This window comes from Coenobita brevimanus, chromosome 52 (assembly GCF_032717465.1).
Source record: "Coenobita brevimanus isolate Jiangsu-jjx chromosome 52, ASM3271746v2, whole genome shotgun sequence".
Taxonomy (NCBI): Eukaryota; Metazoa; Arthropoda; class Malacostraca; order Decapoda; family Coenobitidae; genus Coenobita; species Coenobita brevimanus.
The window spans coordinates 33,252,771-33,269,640 of NC_137005.1; positions in this window are offsets into that span (position 1 = coordinate 33,252,771).

Consider the following 16,870-nt stretch of genomic DNA (forward strand, 5'->3'; position numbering starts at 1 on the left):
ACTCTTGAGAGTGTCACCCACGTTACTGCTCAAAAGAGGAGCTCCATCATGAGAATTTAAGTTACCCCTCAAAGCAGGTTCAGTTAACTCAGTTAAAGAATTCTGGGAACTCTCAAGAGTGGACACTAGACCAATTGACTGAATATTTAAAGACTCCTTTTGTTCACATCACGCTGTCTCCTGAAACATCTCTCCGTAGTATGACCAAGCTTACTACAATAAGTACATTTTACTTTTCTGAAATCTAGAGGTGAAGCTGGTATTTACTTCCTGAGAAACATCATCTTTATTCTCTTTCCTGTTACCTGTACTCTGAGTAGAGGCAACGTACTTACTCTCAGCTTTCCCTTTTTCTCTAGAATATCTCTTGTGAGTGAGAACATACTCATCAGCTAAAACTGCAGCATCAGACAAATTATCTATTCTTTTCTCATCAAGATATAGGCTTACATCTTTATAAATACACCTCTTGAAATCCTCCAGCAAAATCATCTGCTTAAATTTACCAAAATCAGAATCCACATTCTTAGAATTTAACCACTGCTCTAACAAATCTTCTTTGATTTTTGCATACTCAACATGGGATTGCTTATCTTGCTTGTAAGTTGTCCTAAATTTTACTCTATAGGCTTCAGGAACAAGCTCATAGGCCTTAAGAATCAAGCTCTTAACTACATCATAATTATCAGACTGATCCTGAGGCAAAGATGCATAAGTTACTTGAGCTTTACCGGTGAGAACAGTTTGAAGGAGTACTGGCCAATACTCCTTAGGCCAATTAAAACCTGTAGCTACCCTCTCAAACAACTGAAAATACTTTGTTAAATCAGATTCATTAAAAGGAGGGACAAGTTTAACATTTTTAGCCACATCAAAATCATCAGAGCAAGATGATCCAGTTCCACCTTGTTTCATGCGATACTCATGGTCTGCCTGAATCCTAGCAAGTTCAACTTGTGCGTGAAACTCAGCCTCCTTAGCCTGTGCTTGAAATTCAGCTTCCTTCACACGAGACTCCGCCTCCTTAGCCTTAGCCTCCTGCAGGGCTAGCTGTAACTTAGCTAATTCAATCTGCGTTTGCTCATTTGGAGGAGTTACATTAAACATGCTTTTATTAATCATGCCAACAATTTGATCTTTAGAATGATGAGAGTGAACTGCAATTCCCAGTTGTTGAGCAACAAGCTTAAGTTCATTCTTTGTTCTGTTTTCTATACCACACACTGTTTGCAAATTTGACAAAAAATCTTTGGCTTCATCAAGTGTAGAAATAGTAGCCATCATGAATATATCTATCTATCTATCTATCTATATACCTAGGCTGCTTCCCCCAAGGAAAGGGAGGTAGCCGAGACAGGACGACTCACTCTCCATTTACTCATCCATTCAAACACATTCATTCACATCTTAGCCCCAAAGGGGAGAACGGACAGATCCTCACCGCATCACACCGCACAAGGGTCAACTGCGCAATGCAAGCAGTGACATCCACAGCAGGGCCCGACAGCAGAACTGGTTTACCCCTGCCACATCATAACAGACCCATCCCCTTACCCGCACCTGACCTGACTAGCTGATCAGACCAAATGCGGGAGAATATCCCCTCAGGGCTGCGTCATCACTTATTCATTCACAATTTCTCTCCATTCATTTCTGTCACGCACAGCCACTCTTCCTTGCTCAACAGACATCCCTCTCACATCCAGCGCTCTCTTCACACTGTTCATCCATCCTATTCGTGGTCTTCCTCTCAGTCTTACACCTCTCACATCAGATCTAGTTATCTTTTTCACCAATCGCTCATTATCCATTCTCTCCATATGCCCAAACCATTGCAACACCCTCTGCTCAACTCTACCAGCCATCTCCCGAACAACTCCAGTTCTCCTTCGCACTTCATCATTTCGCACTCGATCCATACGCGTCACTCCACACATACTCCTCAGACATCTCATCTCCATTACATTCAAACTTTTCCTCTCTGCTACACCCATATTCCATGTTTCAGCCCCATATAACGCAGTCGGTACCACAACACCCTCATACAGCCTTCTCTTTACATCCATTCTAAGCGAACGACATTTAAACACTTTTTTCATTCCTCCCAGCACCTTTCCTACTTCATTAATTCTAAACTTCACTTCTGCATCTATTCTTCCATCCACAGCAACATGTGACCCTAGATATTTAAAACAATCTACCTCCTCAAGCAACTCACCATTCAAAACTATATTCATCTTCCTACCATCTACCAACCTCGTACACTTCATCACTTTACTCTTATTCTCATTTACTTTCAATTTCCTCCTTTCACACACCCTTCCAAACTCCTCTACCAACTGTCTCAATTTCTCCTCTGAATCAGTCACCAATGCAGTATCATCTGCAAACAGCAGTTGCTTCAGATTCCACTCTCCTCCATCAACATTTACCAGACTCAGACCACCTAAAACTCTTGCATTCACCTCCCTTACAACACCATCCATGTAAATATTAAAGAACCAAGGCGACATCACACATCCCTGTCGCAGCCCCACTCTCACGGGAAACCAATCACTCACAGCATTTCCCACTCTTACACACGCTCTACTATTTACATAAAAACTTTTCACCCCTTTTAGTAACCTACCATCAAGTCCATACAATCTTAAAAACAGTCCACAAAGCCTCCCTATCAATTCTATCATACGCTTTCTCTAAATCCATAAATGCCCTAAACACATCCTTGCCTTTCGCTAAATACTTTTCACACACTTGTCTCACAGCAAACACCTGATCAACGCATCCCCTCCCTCTCCTAAAGCCACACTGCTCATCACTAATCACTCCCTCTGTACCCTCTCTAACTCTCATCAAACAATATCCTTATGATAATATCCTGAATATCCTGATATGAGGTCGCCAAATTTATGTTACGGAACAGAGAAAGATAATGTACACTTTAAGTGAGAATACGAAGAGTCACTACTGTCCCGTAATGTTCCAGGTTCAAAACAAAAGAGTTAGGTAAAATTACAAGTTAAAGTTTAATGCTTAAATTAACAACAAAACATTCAGAACTCATAAGGATAATGTAATGGCAAATAAACAGGTTAAATATATGGTTAACTGCAATAGCCTCTATTAACACGAAATTAGCAAGAGTAAATTTATCTAAGTCAGCCCTGATGAAATGAGATACCAGATAATACTCAGTGAATGCCAGATAAATTATTACAGATACAAACTATTATCAAAAATGACTGACAAAGAACCCTACATAAATTACAGACTCCACTAGGCCTACAAATTAAACTTATGCTATACAGTACAAGAAAAAATGCAACAACAGTTATACTCAAATTACACACAGCTGCTAGATGGTTGGAGATTTCTTGAGCACTCACAATAATAATATCTGTACAGGGGAGGACAGAGATGTGAACAAAATGAGGAGCAGATCTAAGTGGCCATGATGCATTCGTTCGTTCGTTCGTTCTAAGATTTCCTGCAACTATATTGCAGGCCGGGCCATACATTAGCCCGGTCAGTGGGGTATGGGCTGATTAAAAGTAAGTGGGGAGGACAGGACCTAGGGATTGCCTAGCACACACGTCCTGTCTCCTGGCGGGCTGCAGACAAGGCAAGGGCGGCAGAGGAAGGGAACGAGGCGATGGCGATGGTGGAAGCAGCCCGATGATGGAGGAGGCAACGGGGAGTGAGCGATAGACTGCACGGCGCCAGATAAAAGGAGGCGCCGGCAAGCTCAGGTGAAGCCCCAGGTGAAGCCTCAGACGACTCGATGATGGTCGGCGGCCGGCTGCTCGGATGTTCATGGAGGGCGGAGAGGGACAAGAGCTTGGTGAAAGAAACGGCGCCGATGGTAAGGGCGCCGAAGCTCAGGATCACAGCGTCCCGACTCCGCCCTCAACCCCCATCGGACTCGCTCCAGCTCTCCACTGCAGCAGGTGGATATACAAAGGTCAGGCCCAGTTCACATGATCGCAAGGGCACAACCCCAGTCAAGGTATTGGCGGAGGGAGGGTGGTCGGCCGGGTAACAAGGCGGACGAGCCTCAAACTCCTGGTGAACTGACGGGGCACTCCCTTAGAAGGAGAACAGGCCCATCCCTCGGATGAAACGACTGCAGTGGAGAGCTGGTCCCGCCGGGAACAGCGGTGGAGGTGTTGCCTCGGCGAGAGGTGGACTGCGAGAGGCCATGATGCAGAGACTGAGCTCATTATATAGGAGCCAGGAGAGCTTGATACAACTTGTAATAAGGACGCGCAAATGAAGCCATGGGGACATAGAGTTGACAATCCCGCTCTGGACAACAGAGAGATCGACTTACTCTACTATAACGGTAGAAGGGGGGGACTGAGGCAGAACACGCTCGTGATCAAACATGCAGCAACTGTGCGTTAAAATTACACAAAGGATGATGAAATCATAGGCTATGTAACAATATATATATATATATATATATATATATATATATATATATATAGATAGATAGATAGATAGATAGATAGATAGACAGATAGATAGATAGACAGGCAGATGAAACAGGATTTAAGATAATGAAAGAAGCTGAGTCGCAAGGAACGGATTGTCACGTCTTTGCCTTGAATCGGATAAGACAAAGTTCGGTGTGGTGTGGACCTAGCTCCCCCACTACCTTCTCCATTAGTCATTACTCGTCCCCCACCTGTGTGCTATAAAGGAAGGCACTGGCAGTCACCTGGAACAGATATAAGTTGTGACTGTGATCCTTGCTATGCTCAGGTGTGCTATCTTGGCCCGTATTTTCATGGACTAATGATACTCCCATACATATTTTCCTTACCATATATTTCTGTATATTACATGCTTACAGTTCTCTTCCATGTTATTTATGCATGCTATGTCCATTCTAACAATATATTGACAACATGAAAGAAGAGACTGACCACATCAACATGAAATAACTACCGTAAATTAATTTTATTCTTGTTACTACCAGACGATAAATTTCAGACTAGGAGAGAGAATTCGAAGTGGAGGGGTTACATACAGCTATCATTCACACATTCACTATATGAGAGCCCTCCTAAGCTGAATGAAATATTTGGTGATAACCTGGTCAAAGTTAATTAGACGTCATCACGTTGAACGGGTGGAGATATACAAAAATAAACTGCCAATAAAGAGGCGTTAGGGAGCTCAAAAGCCCGCGAGGAAAAACATCGTTGCGCTTACAATCGCTCCTTCCTACCTGTGAACTGAAGCTATTTTGCCGAGAATAAGAAATGAGGGGTCCACGAGGGGGTCATCTCGGTAACTTAGGTCTTTGAGTCTATAGTGGGCGATTCACCTTCTCTCCTGAGTTGCGAAGAATCATTCAGGTTACCACGGTTTCCTCATTTAGTTGTTACCCTAGATACTTATTATCACCTAGCAACTCGCAAAAGGCTGTGGCGCCACTTAACTCACGTTTGACACTTGAATCGAATGGTGCTTTCGGGTAGCGTCGCATAAAATTCTAGACCTCGCCAAAATTAATGATTGCCGGTTGTAGGCGCAATCCTGGGGAAGGGATGGCGTCAGGGGGAGGGGGCACTTAGCCCTGCTAGAAATGCCCAATAATTATTTAGGTCTCTTCAAGGGCTGACGGAACGGCAATCCTAATTGGTTAAAATTAAGGTGTTGGGGAGCTCCCCTCCCCCGCATGCCTGGTGTAGCTTAGATCAGTTACACTGCAGACGTCATAAATGTCGCTTAACACCGGAAGCTTCGTAGCTAGCAACATTGAAAACTAGGCTGCAACTCCTCTGAAACGCTGGCGTCATTGATTCATGACAACAAATACTATTCATTGGATGTCGCGCGAAAGCTCCCCCCCCCTCCCCCCGACACCCAATTTTTTCTCGGCTGACAAATATGTCCCTTGGGTCGGGGGAGAATGTGTTCCGCCCCTGTATTTTTTTCCTGGCGTGTCCTGAAAGGCCACTACAATGGGCGGGAATGGGATGGGGGAACTGGAAAGCTTGCTCTCCCCTTCCCATAACATACACAAACGTCATCGTATTTTTCCCATAACCATGCCACCACTCTATTTATCTCCACATCCTGTGTTTCCTTAATAATATATTGTGTATCCCCTGACACCATTATGTTTATTCCCGCCATCATGTATCCCCTAACAACACCCTACGTATACCCCAGCATTATCATGTGTACTTCCTAAAACTAGTCCATGTATTCCCAGACACCATCCTATGTGTCCTCTGAAGCTATCCTTTGTATCTTCTAATACCATCATTTGTATCCCGTACCAGCACCCTATGTATCCCTTATCAGCATCCTACGTATCCCCCTACCAACGTTCTATGTACCGTCCAACACCATCCTTATATTCCCTTACACTATGTTTTGTATTTCTAAATATCACCACATTCCAATGTGTCCCTTAACACCATCACAATCTTTCCTCTCTGTATCGCTGAACACCATCCCATGTATTCTCCAACATCACCCTACGAATCCCCTTACACCATCTATTTGTCTCCCGATACAAATCTATACATCCTTAAGCACCACCTTATATCTCCTCCAATACCATGTCATGTATCCCCTAATGCCCCCCCATGTATCCTTTAACACTACTCTCGTCTCACTAGCCCCCCTCCTGTGTGCTATACAATTAGACACTAGCAGTCACCTGGACCAGATCTGAGCTACGGTTATGATCCCTGTTACGCTCAGGTGTAGTGGTCCGACAGCTGGGGTGCAGCTGGATCTCACATGTAGTTGTTTTCTCAGACCACGGTGATAATGTTCGATACTGTGGTTGGCGGTACAAGCCATAATTTGTTATAGGAGACTCTGCAACATTTTTCCTTTGATTATTCATATGCCTAACAGTTCTTTAGAATGTTACGGATGCAATTTCTTTTTATACAAAATAATACAAAACAGCCTATGAAAGAATCTCATATTGAAGTGCAATAAGCAATAAACCAACTGAAGAAGAGTTGTCATTAGGTTGACAGAACTAATGGAGAAAGTTTGTAGCGCCTTAAAACAGAGATATCACTACTAAGTCTTCCCGTAACCAGATTACTATAACTGTCATTTGACTTAAAGGCTCAAAGATTGGATACTGGACCTGCAGTGAAGAGAGAGAGAGAGAGAGAGAGAGAGAGAGAGAGAGAGAGAAAGAGAAAGAGAAAGAGAGAGAGAGAGAGAGAGGGGGGGGGTTCAAAAATGAAATAATGGAAAATAACCAACGTGAAGATCACATAAGTTGGGCTGAAACTTATACCAACCCGATAAACAACTTTTCCAGTGTAGAAATAATTCTTCATTATTTTTAATAAGAATATCTTAGTTTAGGGTTCAGCCCCGTTAAGGTAACAGCTAACATGTCCTACGAATATTTTATTTTTCATCTTAACAAATTTACTACTTTTATTACAAATATCCTGACCGCCATCACTTTGACACATTTTATTGACATCCAGGCTATCACAGTCACCACTGCAACACCACACCACCACAGTCATTATTAGATAATATTCATTTTCTTTGCTACCATTAAACATTCACCACTACAACCATTCAGTCACAACCACTACATCATGACCATAAACAGTACATCACCAGGACCACCTCAGGAAAATCAGATATCACAAACATATAATTATCACAATACTGCAGTCATATCTCCATTTCATACACCGCCACAGCCGCTGCCGTTCCGCTAAAACTGTTGCTTCAAAATCGCAACCAAACGGCACAAACACCACACCAGCCACAACCAAAACTACCACCACACCACAACCACCACTCACACTACCATAACAATCATTACCTTATCACCAGAGTCACCACAGTAACTACCATGAAACCACTATTACTACCACATCGCAAAACGAATCCACATTGACCAGTAGAACCATTAACATCATCATCATCACCACCACCACAACCTCCATGCCATTAGAACTGCGACCAAAACAACATAATTCTCATCACTTTCACTACTTCCCAGCACCACATCAACTGTACTACCACCACAATAACCACCCGAGAAAATACCACACATAACTGCCTACCATCTTACCACCACCATCACAGCATCATAACAGCTCCCACAACCAGCACTACCATTACGTTCCAAAGCACTACAGTCATGCTGCCATAATAACTACCTCAACAACCACATCTTCACAACTATTACGGTCACTACACTGATTACACATCAACCGGTACTACAACACAGTCATGAGAAATTTCATAACAACGCCAGTGTTAGGCGCTCTCTCTCTCGTGAAACATCGGCTCATTGCGTGGAACAGCACTCAAGAATGGTTGCTTGCCTGCGATTGATGGATCTGCTTGGCCAGGCAAATCGGGTTTGCACTACAACAACAAATACATGACTGGCACAGCTTCCACCACCGTACTGTCATAACAAGTACCATCACAACTGCCAATACCATATCTACCTGAATCACTAAATACCCACATGATCTACTACACGATCAAAACAACTGTCACAACCACCACTAACTCAGCCTTCCCACCACCACTACCACACTGTATTAACAACTACCACAACCACATCACTAACACCACCATCACACCACTGTATCACCACAGCAATCACACCATTATCACGACCACCACAACAGCGCTATCATAACAGCTACTAAATCTACCACTACCAACACCATAACCACCACAATAGGACACCGCTTCAACACCATCCCTCGAGTTATTATTTGTGCCCTGAGCACTACACCACAACAATTACAACCATGACACTATCACTCCATCACCACCAAATAAGCCATCACAACACTTTCATTATAGTTACATCACAACCACCATGCTACCACAGCAAAGAGGCACACGAACAACACCACCCATCATATTTAAACCCAGATACAATTTGCCACAGCCACACTATGCCATCTACCGCCATAATGACACAGCAACTACAATGCCACCACAGCTAACAGCAACACCTACACCGCCCTACGGTCACTAGTTATGCCTTGAAAGAGGACACTGTTACAATTATAACCTTCCCATCACCGCAACCACTACTCCATCATAACACCTCACCATCATAGCAGCTATTACACCACCGCCACAGTCATCGTCACAACACAGCTGCCGCACCACCACACCCACAATCGCTAAACAACCACATTCCCTGTGCCACTAAAACTACAGCAACATCCACATCACCACGACCACTACAGTTATTACACCATCACAGCCATTATTCACACAACCCCCACACAACCACAAGTACCACCACACAATCACAAAAATTATCAGTCCACCACCAAATCACAACAGCCACAACATCAACACGAATAAAACCAGATCACCATTGCAGCCACCAAACTATCACAATAACCACCAAACCGCCACAACAACCACATCACCACTACCAGTACAATTACTACTACCACAAAATCAACCACGGCACCACAAGGCAGGGTCACGCCACTACCCCCGCAGTCGTTAGTTATGCTGAATGCTTCCCAGTGAACAGAAAAGTCAGGAGTCCATTCTCACACCATCGGAACCACCCTTTTCTTATGCCCTCCCTCACTACCCCCTCATCCCTCTCATTTGTCATCCCTACCGCCCTCATCCCTTTGGCTCCCTGACCTCTTATGTGTTCCTCCCACATCCCTCTCCCACCTCCTCATCTCTCCTTCCTTACCCTTATTCTACCCTCACTCCAACTCTCCCTCACGAATACTCTCCCTCCCATTTCTTCCTCATTCACCCCTCTCCCTTCCTAACCTCTTCTTTTCCGCACCTCTTTCCATCCTCACCCCTCTCCCTTCTTTACCCTTCTCCTCCCCCCTCACCCTTTCCCTTCCTCATCATCTTAAACCTCTCCCCATCCCTCAACTTATTACCTCCTTCACTCCTTCCTTCTCTAACTTATACCTTCCTCGCTTCTTCCTTGCTTCACTACTCCCTCACCCTTTTCACCTTGCAACTGTCCATTACTCTTCTCGCTTCTCATTTCTCCTTCAGTTCTTCCTTATCTTTCCTTGGTGGATGAGTTTGGGAGAGTGTGTAAGAAACGGAATCTAAAGGTGAATGTAGGGAAGAGTAAAGTGATGGTCTTTGAGAGAGGTGAAGTCAGTGAATGTACAGTGAGGTTGGATGGTGAGGAAATGGAAAATGTGAGTACGTTTAAATACTTGGGGAGTGTGATGAGTAAGGATGGAAGTTTGGAGGGTGAGTGGTTGAAAGGGTACAACAAGGAGGAAAGGTTACTGGTTCCTTGAAAGCAGTGATAAGAAACAGGGAAGTGTGCATGGAGGTGAGAAAGTTGCTACATGACAGCATTGTGTTACCAACTCTAATGTATGGAAGTGAAGCTTGGACGTTGTTGGAAGGACACATGTCGAGAGTGAGAGCAGTGGAAATGAGTTATTTAAGAGGAGCCTGTGGAGTCACATGGAGAGACAGACTGGCAAATGAGGATATAAAGAAGCGCTGTGGTGTGGATGTGGATGTGATAGGAAGCGTTAGGAGGAACACACTGAGGTGGTTTGGCCATGTGGAGAGGATGGAGGGTGAAAGACTGACGGGGAGAGTGTATGTGAGTGAGGTGGAGGGGGGAAGAGGGAGGGGGAGGCCGAGGATGAGATGGAGGAATGGAGTGGAGAGGTATATGAGAGAGGGGGGTGTGAGTTGGGATCAGGACAGTGAAATGGCGGAGGACAGGGCGACGTGGAGGCGATCTGCTTGTGGTCACCCCGAACGAGATGAAGGCGTCTGACAATAGATAGATAGATAGACTACCCTCACCCCTGCCTTGCTTCACACCTCTCTTACTACACCTCACTCATTCCTTACGTCCTTTTCTCATTGTTCGCTTATTCCAAATGATTATCTCCCTCACCGTTACCTCACCGCTTTCCTCCCCTTCCCTCTTCCCTTCCTCAGTTTCTCATCACATTCCCCTCGCTACCTACCCTTGTGTAGTGCCTCATTTTCAACCGTACACTACCTCCCTCATGATCACTCTCTCTCTCCCATCCGCTCACCCTCATCCAATATCACCTTGTTTTCTCTTTCTTTCACTCCCTCACCCCCGCCCTCACACACTCCCACAGTCATTCTCACTCATATACTCACTCATCCTCACCCTCATCCAGACCTACCCTCCACATCATCATTTTACTCTCTCCCTCATGTTCATTCTTGGATTTTTCACACTGACTCTTACAACACTGACCCTAAACTTACACACATACACTCCATCTCTTTCTCTCTCAACCTTTCACACACTGTTATCTTCATAGTCATTCGTGCACTCCCTTACATTCACCCTCACACCCTCCCTCTCCCTTTCGTGACTTTTCACTCCCTTACCCTTATTCTCACGCTCCCATCCTTTCTCTCATCCCTTCTCGTTCTCACACTTCGATTCCATCTTTCTTAAACGAAGGAATCTACAAACATCAGTAAAATAGGTCAGTAATCATAAGTGGATGAAATGTCATCTCAGAGAAATTGGCCACAAGCTGACGTCACTACCACCCTCACTTGTGAATTTTTTTTTTTTTCCTGTGCTAATAATCACAATGATAATGGGCTAGCAGGCTGTTATAACATTTTCTTGGCACTAAGCGTGCATACACAGCACACAAAACACTCTTACAAATAATTATGATTGGTAATATATCAGTATCTTTTGCCTCAGATGAGAAACCATTGTTACTGAAGGAGTTAAAAGTATTATTCTTTAATTTCGTAGCGAAATGTCTCCCTTGAGTTTGTAAAAACAGTTTAATATATATATATATATATATATATATATATATATATATATATATATATATATATATATATATATATATATATATATATATATATATATATATATATAGGCGAGAGAGAAAAAGACATAATCGTATTGAGGGGATTAATGACATGGTCAAGGTTGAGAGGCATGATTATGTAACGATGACAGTCTTGGAAAGAATAACAGTATATATGACCATTTTCTCATTTCTGTTATGATGATGATTATTATTATTAAGCTTCGCAATACAAATGGCGAAGCGTCTTGTTTTAGCAAGTATTAATATTACTCTGCACTTTTTTCCTATTTCTTGATATTATACAGGAAGGTATCCTGGGGTAACTCAAGTACTTGTGGCAAATAAATATAACCTTGACCTGTTTTTGAAGGTCATATACTCATCATTGATGCAAAAATTGCATATCTGAAAATGAAATATCTCAGAAACTGAGATACAGCCATTTGGTTGAAAATCCTATTATTAAAAAGTTTGCTGAGATAAGCCATTAAGCCAAGCAGAAAGTAGCAAATTCAAATCTACTCAGTGTTTTCAGCGTCGCACGTGTTGGGGAAAAGCACAAAAGCTACAAACCTGTAAAATTACAAAAAATGCAGCCGTGGTCTCTCTTAACTGGAATGAATATGGTTACAGTAAAGCATGCAGTTGGCCACTTATTGAGACAAATGTGTAATGTATCCATGAGCTCTTCCACGCATTTGTCTTCAGATCTTGTTGATATTACACAAGAAACTACCTTAGCTTAATCTAAGTACCTGTTCCAAATATAAATGACCTTGAACTACTTTTAAACGTCACAGGCTTGTTATACCTCACATACCATAAGTAGTTATGGGGAAGCTTCCTTCGTGGTTGCACAATAACTACTGTAAATAGGTAATTAATTATTAATAAGCTTCGCCATATAAATGGCTAAGCTTATTGTTTTTGTAAGTATTATTATTATTTTTCTTTGCCTTTTCTCAGATCATGATACTACGCAAGAAGGTACCCTAGGGAAACCCAAGTACCCCAAGTACTTGTGCCAAATATAAATGACCTTGACCTATTTTTGAAGGACATATACTAATTTTTGGTGCAAAAATTGCATATTTTAAGTTAAAATTTCTCAGAACCTAATTGAGATACAGGTATTTCGTTGAAAATCAAATGATAAAAAGTTTGCTGAGGATTTTAGCTGCATATTTTGCCATTTAACCCAGTGGAAAGTACCAAATTCGAATCCGCTCAGTGTTTTCTTTGTCCACGTTTTAGAGAAACCAAAAAGCTGTAAAGCTGTGACTTTACAGAAATATAGGTGTCGTCCCTCTTAATATCTGAAAGGAATATGGTTACGGCATACAGTTAGCCACTGATTGAGACAATTGTAAAATGTATCCATGTATTCTTCCACACCTTTGTCTTCAGATCTTGTTGATATTACACAAGACACTACTTTAGGTTAGTCTAAGTACATGTTCCAAATATGAATGACCATGAACTACTTCTCAAGGTGACAGACTTATTATGCCTAAATTTCATACCTTATATACTATAAACAGTTATGGAGAAGCTTCCATATTGTGGCTACACAGTAAGTAAATAGGTAACTAGTTATTACTATTATTGTTATTATTATTATTATTATTATTGAGCATCGCCATATAAATGGAGATGCTTATTGTTTTCATTATTATTTTTCTTTGCACTTCTTTTCCTTAGAGGGTGATGATATTATAAAGGAAGGTACTCTATGGCAACCCAAATACTTGTGCCAAATATATATAATCATGAATTATTAACGAAGGTCATATACTTATTTTGATGCAAAAATTGCATATTTGAATTTGAAAGGTCTCAGAAATTAACTGAGATGTAACTATTTGGTTAAAAATTATTTGATAGTAAAGTTTGCTGAAAGTTTTGGCTCAATATTTTGCCACTTAGCGTGGTGGAAAGTACCGAATTCAAGTCAGCTCAGTGTTTTCCTTATAGCATATTTTAATGAAAACCACAAAGGCTGCAATTTTACAGACATATAGCTGTTGTCCCCCTTATTATCAGAAAGGAATATGGTTACAGTTATGCATACAGTTAGGCAGTTATTGAGACAAATGTGAAATGTACCCATGCGCTCTTTCACATCTTTGTTTTCAGATCTTGTTGATATTACACAAGAAGCTACCTTAAGGTAGTCTAAGTACATGTTCCAGATATGAATGACCTTGATCTATTTTTCAAGGGCACTGACTTGTTTTTGACGCCAAAATTTCATACCGTACCCAATATACCTTATTACTTATGGCAAAGCTTCCTTATTTTGCCTACACAATATTTTAATAGGCACTTAGTTAGTAGTAGTAGTAGTAGTAGTAGTAGTACTAGTAGTAGTAGTGCTTGGGGCCAACGGATTGTAATATGAGGGTTAGTGTTAACCTTCACATTACAACTCCAAATGGTGAACTGTATTAGGAAGGTTGGTTTCGATCTTCGCAATATAATTCACCAATGGATGGAGATGATTTTCTAAAAAAAGAAAAAAAAGAAAAAAAAGTAGTAGTAGTAGTAGTAGTAGTACTTCTACTACTATTACTGCTATTATTATTGATCTTCGCCATTTAAATGGCAAAGCTTACTGTTCTCATATCATTATTAATTTTCTTCGCACTTTTTTCTGTTAGGTCGTGATGATATTATACAGGTTGGTACCCTAGGGTAACCCAAGAACTTGTGCCAAATATAAATGACGTTGAACTACTTATGAAGGTCATATACTCATTCTGGTGCAAAAATTACATATTTGATTATTTTGAAGCAACGGTCCTTTCATGGACTTTCTTACTGTATCATCAGTATTGTTACGTCCCTACCCCATACTGCCACAGCCTCCAACAGCAGTAGTGCAGTAGTACAGTACAGGAAAGACGATGCCCAGTGAGTTGTTATTCCTATGGCCAACCTTTAGGTGTTCAGTAAACAAGATCAGCTAAGGCATAGTAAATAGACACTGGCTGCTTAAGTTCACTGTCTTTATTTTCCAAATAATTACACTTAATACTTGCCAACTTCACTTCACTGTTCTTACAAGCACTGGAGCTATACAAACTTTGCTAACTTCTATTACACTTCATGCTTGATGACACTTCACTGTTATTACACTTAATGCTTGACAACACTTCACTATTTTTCACAAGTTCCGAAAATTTACAAACTTCACTGGACTGACATGGCACTACACTCAAGTTGAACTGAAAACCGTCTGAACCTGAAATAGTCCCTTCCCCATCCTTATACAAGCTTGCATTACTCGAGAAACTTCTAGCACAAACTGCATGAGGCAACAGCTAACAGTTACCAATTAGGAGAGATCAAAACATGGCAGAGTTTTCCTACATTACTTAACACTGTAAATTATTTAGCATCCAAACGTAGATTAAGTCACATAATTAAACAAGCAATCACATGAATAAAACATTATTGAGAATAATAGCCCAAAAAATTAATGCATAACTTACAAAATAACTACGCTTACAAACAGCAGGCAAACTGTCAACACTGACTCATACCGAAACCACTGTAAATATCAGGAAGCAGCAAGAAGTCTGTCGAACAACCAACTGGCAAATCTCGCTTCTTAACACCACCCCCTCCCTAGTTCTTTGTCGTCCCAACAAAACTACACAGTATATACAAACATAAACCTTAATCTTAATGGAACATCTATCTTTACACAAAATAGTCCTTTAACTTATCAGGTCTTCCTCTATGCCGCTTCCGATGACGTCCTTGCTCCTACACACACAATCCACTCCTCTGGGAAGGTCTTGGTCCTCTTCCTGATTCAATTCTTCTCTCGGGAAACTGTCACCATCCTCTGAGGCGCTTGGAGGGAAAACCAGGTAAGCGCCACCCCGGCCAGAAACGGAGTTACATATACCACTTTATTCTCCAAATCCTCTTCTACCATTACAACAAGGGTTTAAGTGAAAAAGATGTCCCTAGGATGGTTGAAAATTAAATTTTTAAATGGCTATGAACGACTGTACTGTTATTGATAGCCAACCACTCCATGACATTACCATTAGGTCCATTTTGGCTTAGTATTTTCTTCTCCCAAGTACTGCATCCTTGGAAACCAACATCATGTCCTGTTTTCCTACTTGAGTTAAGGCGATTTTACCATAGTATTCATGTCAAAACACGCACTTATTGTAAGCCGCATGTATGTGAGGCTAAGAGTGAGAGGGAAAACCAGGCGAGCGCCACACGGCAGGAGGTGGCTGCAAGATGCGCCATTCGCGTGGCTCGACGCATACCACCAAGCTTTTTTTTATGACACCACCATAAAGGCACATGTCCTTACTTACCTACTGACATATTTTCAGTCTCAATATCTTATAGCTGACCTACAGTAACACATATTATGGGTAAAAGTACTGCTACTTTGTCGTCGATTGTTGTCTAACAAGAGCAGAAAGAAGATGTTATTGATTTTTTTCATTTAAAATACCACTAATTATCAGCGTCTGAATATCATTACGGAAAAGTAGATGAATTAGGCTACATGGAAAAAAAAAAAACAAGAGCAGAATATCTTCATTGGTTGAAAAGTTATGTCATATTTAAAGTACACAGACTTTAACAGCGTTTTTTTTTTTCTTTTTTTATCGCTTACCTGGTTTTCCCTCTAATGGCCTCCTCTTGCACTTCAGCTCCTTGGTCCTTCTCAACATCCTCGGCTGCAGGAGAGCACTTTTCCTTGAAGACGTCCCAGCTGTACTGTCCTGGCCCATGGTACTGCCACAGATGGTTCACGTGCACCACCTTTGGGCGAGACTTCCTGCCTCCCTGAATCCGATATGTTACGTCTGATAGGCGGTCCAACACAGTGTAAGGCCTGTCCCATGGGCTCTGCAGCTTCGGTGACTGTCCCTTCTTTCGTTGAGGATTGTATAACCAAACTTGGTCACCATCCTTGAAGCTCACCTCACTTTCCTTGGCATCATACTTGCACTTCATCACCTCTTCTGAAAACTTCAGGACTCCTCGCACTTGATGATGTA